This window comes from Gorilla gorilla, chromosome 2 (genome assembly GCF_029281585.2).
Source record: "Gorilla gorilla gorilla isolate KB3781 chromosome 2, NHGRI_mGorGor1-v2.1_pri, whole genome shotgun sequence".
NCBI classification, from domain to species: domain Eukaryota; kingdom Metazoa; phylum Chordata; class Mammalia; order Primates; family Hominidae; genus Gorilla; species Gorilla gorilla.
Genome location: NC_086017.1, coordinates 54016291 through 54026796, shown reverse-complemented (window position 1 = coordinate 54026796; position 10506 = coordinate 54016291). Strand labels below are relative to the sequence as shown.

Here is a 10506-nt window from a genome sequence, read left to right as displayed (position 1 = left end):
GAGGACATTCCACGAAGCAGTCCTGGAATGAGTTTGCAGGGGGGAGGGAGGTGTAAGAGAGGAGAGGAATATGAGCCAATAAAGGGCATCAATGAACCAGTCCAGATGGGCAACTGGGGTTCCATCCTGCTGGAAACCATCTGGGGAGCTATGCAGAATGTTGGGACAATTCTGACTTCCATTTCTCACTGGTGGAATACAGCTTCACGGGCGTTGGCTCCCAGGCACTTAGCACCTATGGCCTGTATGTAGGCTGAGCGGCTCCCAGGGCACCAGCAAGAGCTTCAAGTATATATAGCTGGGGAGGGGTGGCGTGGATGCAGTCAGCATGCAGGGAAATGTCCATCACAGCCCTGTGTGGGGCACCCATAGCATCTGCCACATGCATATTCGAGGATTATGGGAAGAATCTGACTCCAGTTTTAGGGTATCTGACACTTGTGGCTTGGGATTCAGGAGAAGTAGCAGTGATTGCTACACCTGTTGGGGCACTGTATGAGTGTTCTGCCGTTGCCATAATACCACAGACTGGTTGGCTAAAACAACAGGCAGATATTTCTCACAGTTCTGGAGTCTAGAAGCCCAAGATCAACGTAGCTTGGACTGTTTGGTTTCTCCTGAGGCCTCTCTTTTTGGGTTGTAGAAGGCCACCTCCTCGCCGAGTCCTCACATGATCTTTCCTCTGGTAACTCACCTTTTTTTGGAGTCTCTTCCTCTTAGGAGAATACCAGTCTTATTGGATTAGGGTCCCGCCCTTGTGACCTAATTTAACCTCTATTGTCTCCTTAAAGTCCCATCTCCAAATACAATCACATTGGAGGTTAGAGCTTCAACACATAAGTTTAGGAGGACACAATTCAGTCCCTAACAGACATGATGGCTGACAACAGGACCTGGTTCTGGGCCCTATTTCCTCTTTTTACTGATCCCAGAAACAGTTAAGTGAGAAGCTTAGGGTCACACAACTTGGGTTGAAATACGATGCTGAGTCATGAGCAAATCTGTCCACCCAGGGACTGCCAGACCAGGGACTGCACACACCCACGGTCTACAAGGCATCATGCCCCTGAAGTCTTCTGACCTTGTCCGTCTCTCCTTGAGAACCCCGGAGGGGCCTGGCCTTCCATCTTGCCACCTGGGTTCCAAGGCTGGCCATGCTGTATGTCCTGTGCAAGTGTTTCCCTTTGTTCTCTCATCTTGGAAACAAGAGGGCTGGGCTAGGTTACCATTCCTGTTCCCAGTCTTTTTTTTTAAGTGTTGGTGAAAATTTTAGGGGGTGGAAATGGGCACTCTTATTTCTTGGGATCGTACATTGGAACAGTTCATCTAAAAAGGCGATTTGGTGGGAAGTTTCAAAAGCTCTAAAGATGTACACATCCACAGATACTCCAAGACATTCCTAGAAGGGGAACATCTGGGTCAAAGATTGAGCTACAAGGAGAATCGCTAGTTTTGGTTTCTTACATTTTACTGTTATAAACATGCCGAACACCAAGAGACTGAATAAACAAATCATGTGCCTTATTCAATGAAACACAAATACATAAAATGTAATTCTGCAGAGAACATTTAATGATTTGGAAAGATTTTTCACAATGCCAAGTGTAAAGGCTAATTTCAGAGCAACCCATATTGTGGTTCCACCCACGTTAAAAAAAAATACAAAGATCTAGAAAGCTAATAAACCAAGAATAACAGTCATCACTCCTGAGTAATGGGCTTGTTGAAGATTTAAAATCTTTATTTTTCAAAGTAACAATATATATGCATTGCTTTTGTAAGAAAATCCACAAAAATACTATTATGTTAAAAAATAATTTACCTAGTTTTGGCAGATGCTGCTGGGCAGGAAACTCTACACAATTACTGACCTGTTCTTCCCTTGCTGCTTGTGCTTCCACTCTCTATAGCTGAATGCTCACCTTTCCAGCTTCCCTGACTGCTGGGGTGGCCAAGTGATAGGAGTTCTGCCTAGTGAGATGTAAGTGGAGGTCTGCTGGGTGGACATGGAAGTTTCTGGGAAAGTTAATGGCTCCTGATAAAAGGAGGGGATACTTCTGGCCCTCTACCTCTCCTTTCTTCCTTCTGGAATGTGGAACTGATAACTTGAACAGCAGTAGTCCTCTTGTGACAACAAGGCAATAAGGGTGGTGCAGCAGAAGGGTAAAGTCTAAGCTTTTGATGACACCTTAAGTCAATGCATCAACCTTGGACTCCCTCCAGGCTTCTTGTCATGGGTGAGAATTCTGATGTAAGTTCTGGCTAGCTCAGGTTTGAAGGCTTTTGGCTGCGAGTAAGACTTAAGGTCTCTCCTCTAGGTCCTAGATCATCCCTATCATTCCACACTGCCTTCATAGAGAGAAACAGTGCCTTAAAGGCACTCTTTTCCCAAGCTGATGCTGCCTTCTTTTTGGCATTAGTATCTGAATTTATTTGGTGGCTCCTGGAGAGGAGCACTGTCTTTTGTAGCATAGGAATGTGCTAAGCAGCCCTTGTGCCCAACAGAGCAGGGCCTTGTATGAGACAGCCAGTCAGCTGTCTCTCAAAACACTATGTGCTGGGCATTGTGCCATGTGCTGGGGAAGGCAAAAGAGCAAAACGGACTCATACCTTGTCCTTCTGAAGCTTATCACTCGGTAGAAAACAAGAATATTGAGAAGTCAGTTAATCCTTTGCATAGTCGTTGGTGTGCAGTGTTTTAAAGAACAGGGTGCCATACAAGTGTGTCCTGGAGGGGCCTGGCCCGGGGCTCAGGGAAGGCAGCCTAGAAGCTCTTTTCTGTCTCTAGGCTCAGCAAGATGTATCCCAAATTCCCAGGCTTGTCTGTGACAGCCTCTGCATCACAATGCCAAATGGAAGGAATCTTTCCTTTTGTCAGAGCCCTTGCCTGTGGGCTTTATCATCCATATATGCAAAATGAGGGAAGTGGACTCCACAAACTTCCAGCTTCCCAGAGCTCAAATCCCACGTGAAAGCAGCCGGGAGAGGCCACCACAGGAATGGTGCAAACACAGGCTGACAAGGCAAAGTGGGGGCTGTTTGCTTCCTAGCCTTGGTAGAGATGGGTCCCACATTTGTTCAGAGACAGAGGCCTCTGCAGGGAACAGAGTATGCAAAGGCCTTAGGAGTAGGCCTGTGTGAGGAGCAGCAGCAGGAAGGCCAGTGGGGCTGGGGCAGAGTGGGGCACAGAGACGGATCCCATGTGGCAGTGAGCAGTGGAGGTCAAAGCCCTAGGATCCAGCTTGTGTTTCAAAAGGATTTCAGGTCAGCCCTTGCCCATTCTGTTTGCCCTCAGAGTAAAAAAATCGAGGTCAATGTTGGAGAGATCTGGTAATCCACACAGCAAACTGCATTGATGGATGTGGTCTCAGACCTTGCATGTACCAAGGTAACCTAAGCAATGAAGCATTTATTTTTATTTTGTTTTGAAGTATTTTTAAATGTGTATGACTTTTATAATCATAAAAAATTCAAATTGTAAAAAAAATGGCAAGTGGTTATCCCTAGGGATAAGATTATCAGGGACTTTCACATTCTATGCTGTATGTCAGCAGTCTTTTTAAATTTTTGGTCCTTGAACAGTGCTATTTTCTATTGTTCTCTGCCTCTAAACATTAATGGGTATTCCTCTAGGTGATGTACAAGAAGAAACAGGCAAAGACAGAAGAGTATTAACTCAGTTTCATGGTCACAAAGTCAATTACACACACACACACATATACACCCTGCTTCTTCCAGTCAAGTCATGCCCGAGGGAACAACCTTGGAGGGAACAGCTCTTTTTTCTTTCTCCACTCCCAGTGCTCTCTTCCCTCAGTCTCCAGTGCTTCAAGCTTGAAGGCAAGTAGAAAACTTTGAAGGCAATCACACCTACGTTGCCTGTTGGTGGGTGGTTGGGAGAACTGCCTGGGAAGGAGGGAGGAGGATGAAGTCCCTTTGGGCAGGGTTAGCAGCACACATCTTTGGAGTCTGACAACCTACTCACCAGCTGTGAGACCGTGAGCAAGTTTCTTGACCTTTCTGAGCCTGTGCCTCACCTGAAAAATGGGAATGATGACACTGCTTCCATTCCCAGGGCTGCTCTGTGCTGCAACGAGACAACACAGGCTGAGTGCCTGGCACACAGTAAGTGCCAGTGGGTTAATGGGGTCACTGTCTTTGTTTCAGAGCACAAAGACCTCTGGCTCTGGAAACAGAGGACCAGGCTGCATGGTCCAGGACAGGTTGCTTTGCTTCCGCTTCTCCAACTGTGAGATGGAGCTGCGGTGGGACAAGGCGGGGGGCAGACATTTCTGCAGCAGGATGCAGGTGTCCCTCACAGCTCCTTCCTTCACCTCAGTGGGCTCCACCTTGATGCCACTCATCTGAGACTGACTGATGGACTGCTGGCAGGTGTCTAGCCCTGGGCTCTACGGCACCCAAACCTGCTGTGCCAGGAAGTGAGGATTCCCGAAGCTGAGGCTGCTCCCAAGTTTCATCTTGTGTTGGGCCTCAGCCTCAGGTCTTGTTTTTGGCTCCTGTGCCACCCCCTGGAACTGGGGAGCAGTGGTCCAAGTCTCCGGAACTGAACCAGGATGTCAGGCAGCTGGAGAATGTTAGGGATGAGGTTTTACTGCTTATTTTGCTCTACTTTTCTATCAAAATTCTTTTATGCTATGCCTCTTAAAATAGCGATTTCAAACTCTCTCATTGGTCTGTGAGGTTTCTTCTGAGTTTTAAGAAGACAAAGAGAATGGTGAAATAAATCTTTTTGCCTCCCCCCACCCTTAAAAAATCCATAAAAAATTAACATGAAGGTGAAATTTTTTGACTTCAACTCTGTCCTTGAGACCCGTAAACTTTTCCTGAAATTTCAGCAGAGTGATGTGCAGTTTTCCTGGGGAGGGTACCCAAAGCTTTCCTGATAGTCTCACTGCAGTTGGTGTGATGGAGTACATAGGAACACTTCCCTTGTAGCAATGACACTCAAATTACTATATTTTCTTAATGAGAGAAGCCACTTGCCTGAAGCCAGTACCTACCAAGAGACAGATGCTTGGGGTTGAAAAGGTCTTTGGCTATGGCTTTCATGAGGAATACATAAAAAAACCACCTATGAAGTCTAAGGTAAATGGTGATAATTACCAGCAAAACAAGGAAATCTACCCCTGCCACTAGCAAAAAAAGAAGTCCACCTCGAGAAAAGAGTACGACAAATTTTGTCAAGTTGAAATGATATGACCGCCCAGTGTGTTTGGTCTTTATGGCATTATCTTTTAGGGTCAAGGTTTCTCCAAGTTGACTGCCAATCAAATGGATTTTCATTGCTCAGACAGAAACAGGTGCTCTAAGTAAGCTGGGCACAGCTGACTTTCATGATCCCCACTTGTTCATTAGGGAGGTAGAAAATCAAAAGCAAGGGCAAGTGTGGGTCTGGGAGCATTGCCGAGCTCAAATCTCTGCTCCAGCAAGTAATGTCTCTCATTCCTGAGGTACAGGCTGGCTCCTAAATCTCTCTGGCTCTAGTTCCTCTCCTTAAAATGGGGTTGCTGTGGGCTCAGATTAAAGAAATAGAAAGCCTTTAAAACGTAACTGTGCCATGTACTGCGTTAAGAATTTAGTAAATAAAAATCTAAGACTTTATATTGGTAGAAAATAACTTTTACCTTCCAACTTCCCTGTTGTGAAGGAGAAAAGGATGTTCTGGGCATGTGTATGCAGGTGAAAATGGGAGAGTCAGGTTATCACTGCCCAGCATTCCTAGGGATTTACTTTTACAATTCACAAAAGTTTTAAGAGAATCATTATTCAACATACAGTACTAAACACCCTAAACCTTCCACATTCTGCAAACGGTAGGCACAGACGCTTCACTACTGTGGCCTTCAAAATTTGATACTCAAGGGGTTTTCTCCCCCATCTTTTACTCTATTTTGGTAGTTCTCAAACTTGAGTGCACTGGCCTCACCGCAGAGCTTCTAACTCAGCAGGGGTGGGTGGGGCTGGAGGATGTGCATGTCTAAAGCGTTCCCAGGAGATGCTGGTGCTGCTGCTGCTCCAGGGAGCACACTTTGAGAACCATTGCTCCATTTGATATTAAATACATTCGGGGAACTCCTTTTCCAAACGCAGCTTTTCCCAGAAGAGCTGACTGGGGCCAGCAGATGGTAACCAGCTTAAGACAAGGTGGTGAGTATGAAAGTGTGTGTCTGGTGAGCTCCCTACATCGTCAGGGCTTTTGGTTGTCTACAACGGGCTTCCAGAGAGAGTCTTATAATTTGGAATGTGGCTAGCTGCAAAGGTAGGATCCCAAGGAAGTTATAATACAGTGATTCTAAACTCAAAGGTTCAAATGATCACAAAATCAAGGTTTTAGAAAAGGGGGAATGGACACTGTTTTTTTCTGGCCAGGTGGCATTAAGTCAGCCTGAGTGGAATGTCTGGAATGTTCAGGAGGGGACAGGCTGTTCTCAATGAGGTGAATGCACTTTGGAAAAGAAGCCGCTATGGGGATGAAGGTCTGTGGCCCAGCAGGGGGGCTCTGGCTGGATCTAAGCATGCAGGGGAAGCAGCCCAAGGTTGTGCTCCCCTAGGCTAGCCTTGAGGAAAGAGTTCTGGGCAGGGGTGGGGTGAGGTGGGTGGGGAGCACAATTTGCCTTTGCAGTCTCAGCCTCTGAAGGTCACTGTACAAACTTCAAATGAATTCAGCAGCTCAATACCAAAATTAAGTAGAGCATCCTCTGGATCTTAAATGGTTCTCTCATTCTCTCTCTGGACTTGACCCCATTTTATATTTTATTAGGTTTTTAATCAGGTTCCATTATGAAGTGCTTTAAACAAGGTTAGAATCTACAAATGCACAAAGGGAGAGAACACTGCCTGGTCTACCTGGTTTAAGAAACCAGAGTGGAAGCCTCTGAGAATACAGAAGGCTTTGCTCAGTCCCTGGGAGCGGCCCTGGACTTCCATCATCAGCTTTGTCCCCTTCATGCTGGCTCCTCAGCAGCAGGGAGCAGTGGCTCAGCACATGGACTCTGAGGCCAGAGTGCTTGGGTTTAAACCAGTGACACCAATCACCAACAATATGGATGGTGTGGTCTTGGTACTTACCTGATAGGGTGGTTACATGACCTGCCTGCTTATGAGGAGGAAATGGAGGTACCGAGTACATGGCTAAATGTACATGGAGGGCTCAGAGCAGTGCCTGGCACAGTTTCTATTCTGTAATTGCCTGCTGCTATTAATGATGATACCCTGAAAGGAAACAAAGACCCAGGGCTTCAACAAACAGCAAGAGTGTCTGACCTTGAAGGACACTGGGCTTGGGCTGTGCTCATCCATTCATTGAACAGATTTATTCAGTGTCTACTCAGTGCCAGACACTGAACTAGGCTGGAGGGTACAGCAGTGAATGAAGCTGAATATTCCTGCCCTCAAGGAGCTTATGACCAGTGGGAAAGACACAGATTCAGCAAAGATTCCCACTAATGAACGAGTAATGACAAAATGAGATGAATGCTCTGAAGGGATGGAATTCAGCTTGCTGAGTGCATGGGAGAGCTGTTACCTGACCTGGCCTTCTGGGTAGTGGGAGTTAGCTCTGTCTGAAACTTGGAGGACGGTCAGGCATCAATGATGGGAGTTTGGAGGCAGCTGGGAGCCTTCTAGATAGGGTGGAGCTGAACGAAGGCCCTGGGGCAGGGGCCAGAGGGATCTTATAAAAAGGGAGGAGGGTAGGGAAGGGAGTGGATGTCATTCATGGGTCCCACTGAAGTTAGCGTGAGGACAACCCTTTAAGCAGTTATAAGGCCAGGAATGGGAGGCATTTGTGTGATTTAGGAGTGCATTTTGAAAAGATCATTCTGGTTATAACATGTGGAAGAGATAAGGCTGAAAGGGAAGCTGGAGAGGTTGTGGGGAGACCCAAAAGGGGTGGAAGTGGTTTTGAAGCATCCCCTGGAGTGCCTGTAACATAGTTCCTGCCCAGCTTGCTGTCCCCACTGGAGATTTTTTTTTTTTTTAAAACAGGGTCTTGCTGTTACCCAAGGTGGAGTATAGTGGCACAATCTCTGCTCACTGCAGCCTCAAACTCCTGGGCTCAAAAGGTCCTCCCACCTCAGCTGCCTGAGGAGCTGATGAGACTACAGGTGTGTACCACCACACCCCTGTCTAATTTTTAAAAACATTCTTTATAGAGATTAGGTCTGGCTATGTTCCCCGAGTTGGCTACTGGAGATTCTGATGGAGCAGGTGCATGGTGGTCCCTGGGATCCTGCTTTTCCAACATGCTGAAGCTGCCGCCCATGGACCACACCATGAGTGGCTCTAGCCTGGACTCCGTTGGTCATAGGGGAGTTGGTAACTGGATGAATTCTTAGGAGACGGCAAGAAGCCCTTTCTGAAAACTGGGACTATTTTGCTTTGAAGATATTTGTCTCTAAACATAATTTCAGAGATGCCCTTAACTATATAGGGATGGAGTGAGGGATAGAACTTTACAGAAGTAGACTCACCCTCCAGAATTCTAAGGTGATACAGATGCAGGTGGCTCTGGTTAACTCAGGCTCTATGTAACCTGGGTGCTATGCAAGGTTTGCATGGTGCTTGTTTTTATCCGTCTCTCTGGTTTTCAGAGCAGCAAGAACCCTATACAAACAGACTATAGACTGGGCCTGAGTTAATCAGAGTGGCTCTGGATCTTTGTCCTGTAGAAAGCTAGAGAGAGGAATATCCTCCTTTTTATTAGCGTTATGGAAAGGACACCAGCCAACCCAGCCACTCTATCTTGAAAACTCTTGCTTGGGCTCTGAAAAATGGTGACGTCACATATAAGATTTAAGTTAGGCACAAAATACTACTCTAACTCTAGAGACCTCCATTAGTTTTCCAGCTCTGCTGGGTCCATGGCTGTAAGGACCTGGGGAAAGGAAGCCCATCTGTCAGCACAGGTGATGGCAAGTATTACCTTTGATGGAGTGTCTGGCAGATCAGTGCCCTAGGAACAATCCCATGCTTGGTTCTCGTCCAGCCCTCAGGTCACTGGGACATGCACTGATGGAGAGCTGTGGAACTCTCCCTGGCCAAGAAAGGTGTTTGCTTTCCAGGGACCCTGGGACCATCTAGGAAGTGGATGCATTACCTGTATGTGTGGCTACAAAGAGCCTTCCTCTCTCCAGGAGGCCACCGTCCTATTACTAGGTCCTCCCTTCCCTCTACTTTGCCCTATTCAAAGCTACCATCACCAAGTATCAAAACAAAGGTCCCAGCTCCGCAACCATTGTGTGTTTTGGCACCTAGGAGGAAATGTTCAGTTGAGTGGCGCTTAACCCTCCTGATGGCCCATAACTTCATTTTCACAGTGGGAAACCTGGTAGCACCATTTTCTCTGTAGGAAGCTAATGTTACCAGGAGTGTCTTTTTCTTTAAAAGTGGAGCATTTGTGTTGGGGGATAAACAGCAGCCTCAGGAGGCCAGTGTCTGCAGGGGAGCTGCAGCAGCCAGCCCAGAACTGGAAAGCCGCGTGCCTGGGTTCTGGAGCCGAGGGTCCTCTGCGGCGGGTGTAGCTGCCTCGCCAGAGGGCGCCCTTGCGGGTTCTGGAGCTGGAATGCTGCCTGTAGTGTGGTGTGGCCCTGGTGTTGTGAAGTAGCCGTTCTCTGATTGGCAACGGCCTGATTCACAACACCAGCTGCCCCACCACACCATGCCAGGGAGGTCTCTGGGGCAGGCGGATGGGCGTAGAGATGCCTTTGTGCTGCTGCTGCTGGAGGTGGAGAGAGGACAGAGAACAGCCAGAAGTGAGAACCGGGAAGCAAGCATATGCTAACATTTCACTGCCCTCCCCAGCCCCACCTGAAAGACTTTTTTTCGTTGTGCCTTTTGTGAACTTCCCCATCCCATAGGGGTCATGGGTGGGTATCCATGGCTCCAAGGAGTCCTGGGTCCTGAACACAAACTTACCTGTGCGTTGGTATTTCTCTGGGAAGAGGATCTGCCTTCAATAAATGCTCAAAGGGAAACACAGCCCTCCACAGCTTAAGTATGTCCAGTATGGGCCTTCATAGTATTTGATGATCACCATACCTCCCAGAACAAAGTTTTTTCCCCACCAATGCTTTTCTGGGAGAAATGCAAGGAATCCCATTACTGTGTTGCCAAACACAGAAACCAGAAACCAGACATGGTTCTTACTGCATATTCTGAGTAATTTCTTTCCCTCGGCTGTCCCTCACCCCTCCATTTGTATGCTGTCCAGGGTCCCCAAACCTCCAAGGCCACGCTTGGAGTAGCTTCCATGTCTACTGAGGATGATCAGGGTCAAAATGGAACCCTTCAAGAATGCACAGCCATCTCCCTGCTCAGTCCTCTACAGAGTGGGGAACACATTCCAGATAAAAAATAAGGGTGACCACCGAGGATTTGAGGCAGTCAAACAAACCAACCAAAGCTGAGACTGGCTGAAAAGAAATCAGGTAGCCAACATGGACACACTTAACCATCACGGCGCCTGCCTTTCCATCAGCCGGTGAC

At 47.3% G+C, this 10506-nt stretch overlaps 1 long non-coding RNA gene across 2 annotated transcripts in view; it reads right to left on the bottom strand.

The window, feature by feature from the left end:
- Nucleotides 1-1715: 1715 nt before the first annotated feature.
- LOC129532273 (uncharacterized) overlaps nt 1716-10506 on the bottom strand; it is a 122652-nt gene continuing 113861 nt past the window's right edge. For both annotated transcript variants that reach the window (XR_008677942.2, XR_008677941.2), the window contains exon 5: nt 1716-9739. This is a non-coding gene — a long non-coding RNA (uncharacterized lncRNA). The remainder of the gene's footprint in view (nt 9740-10506) is intronic.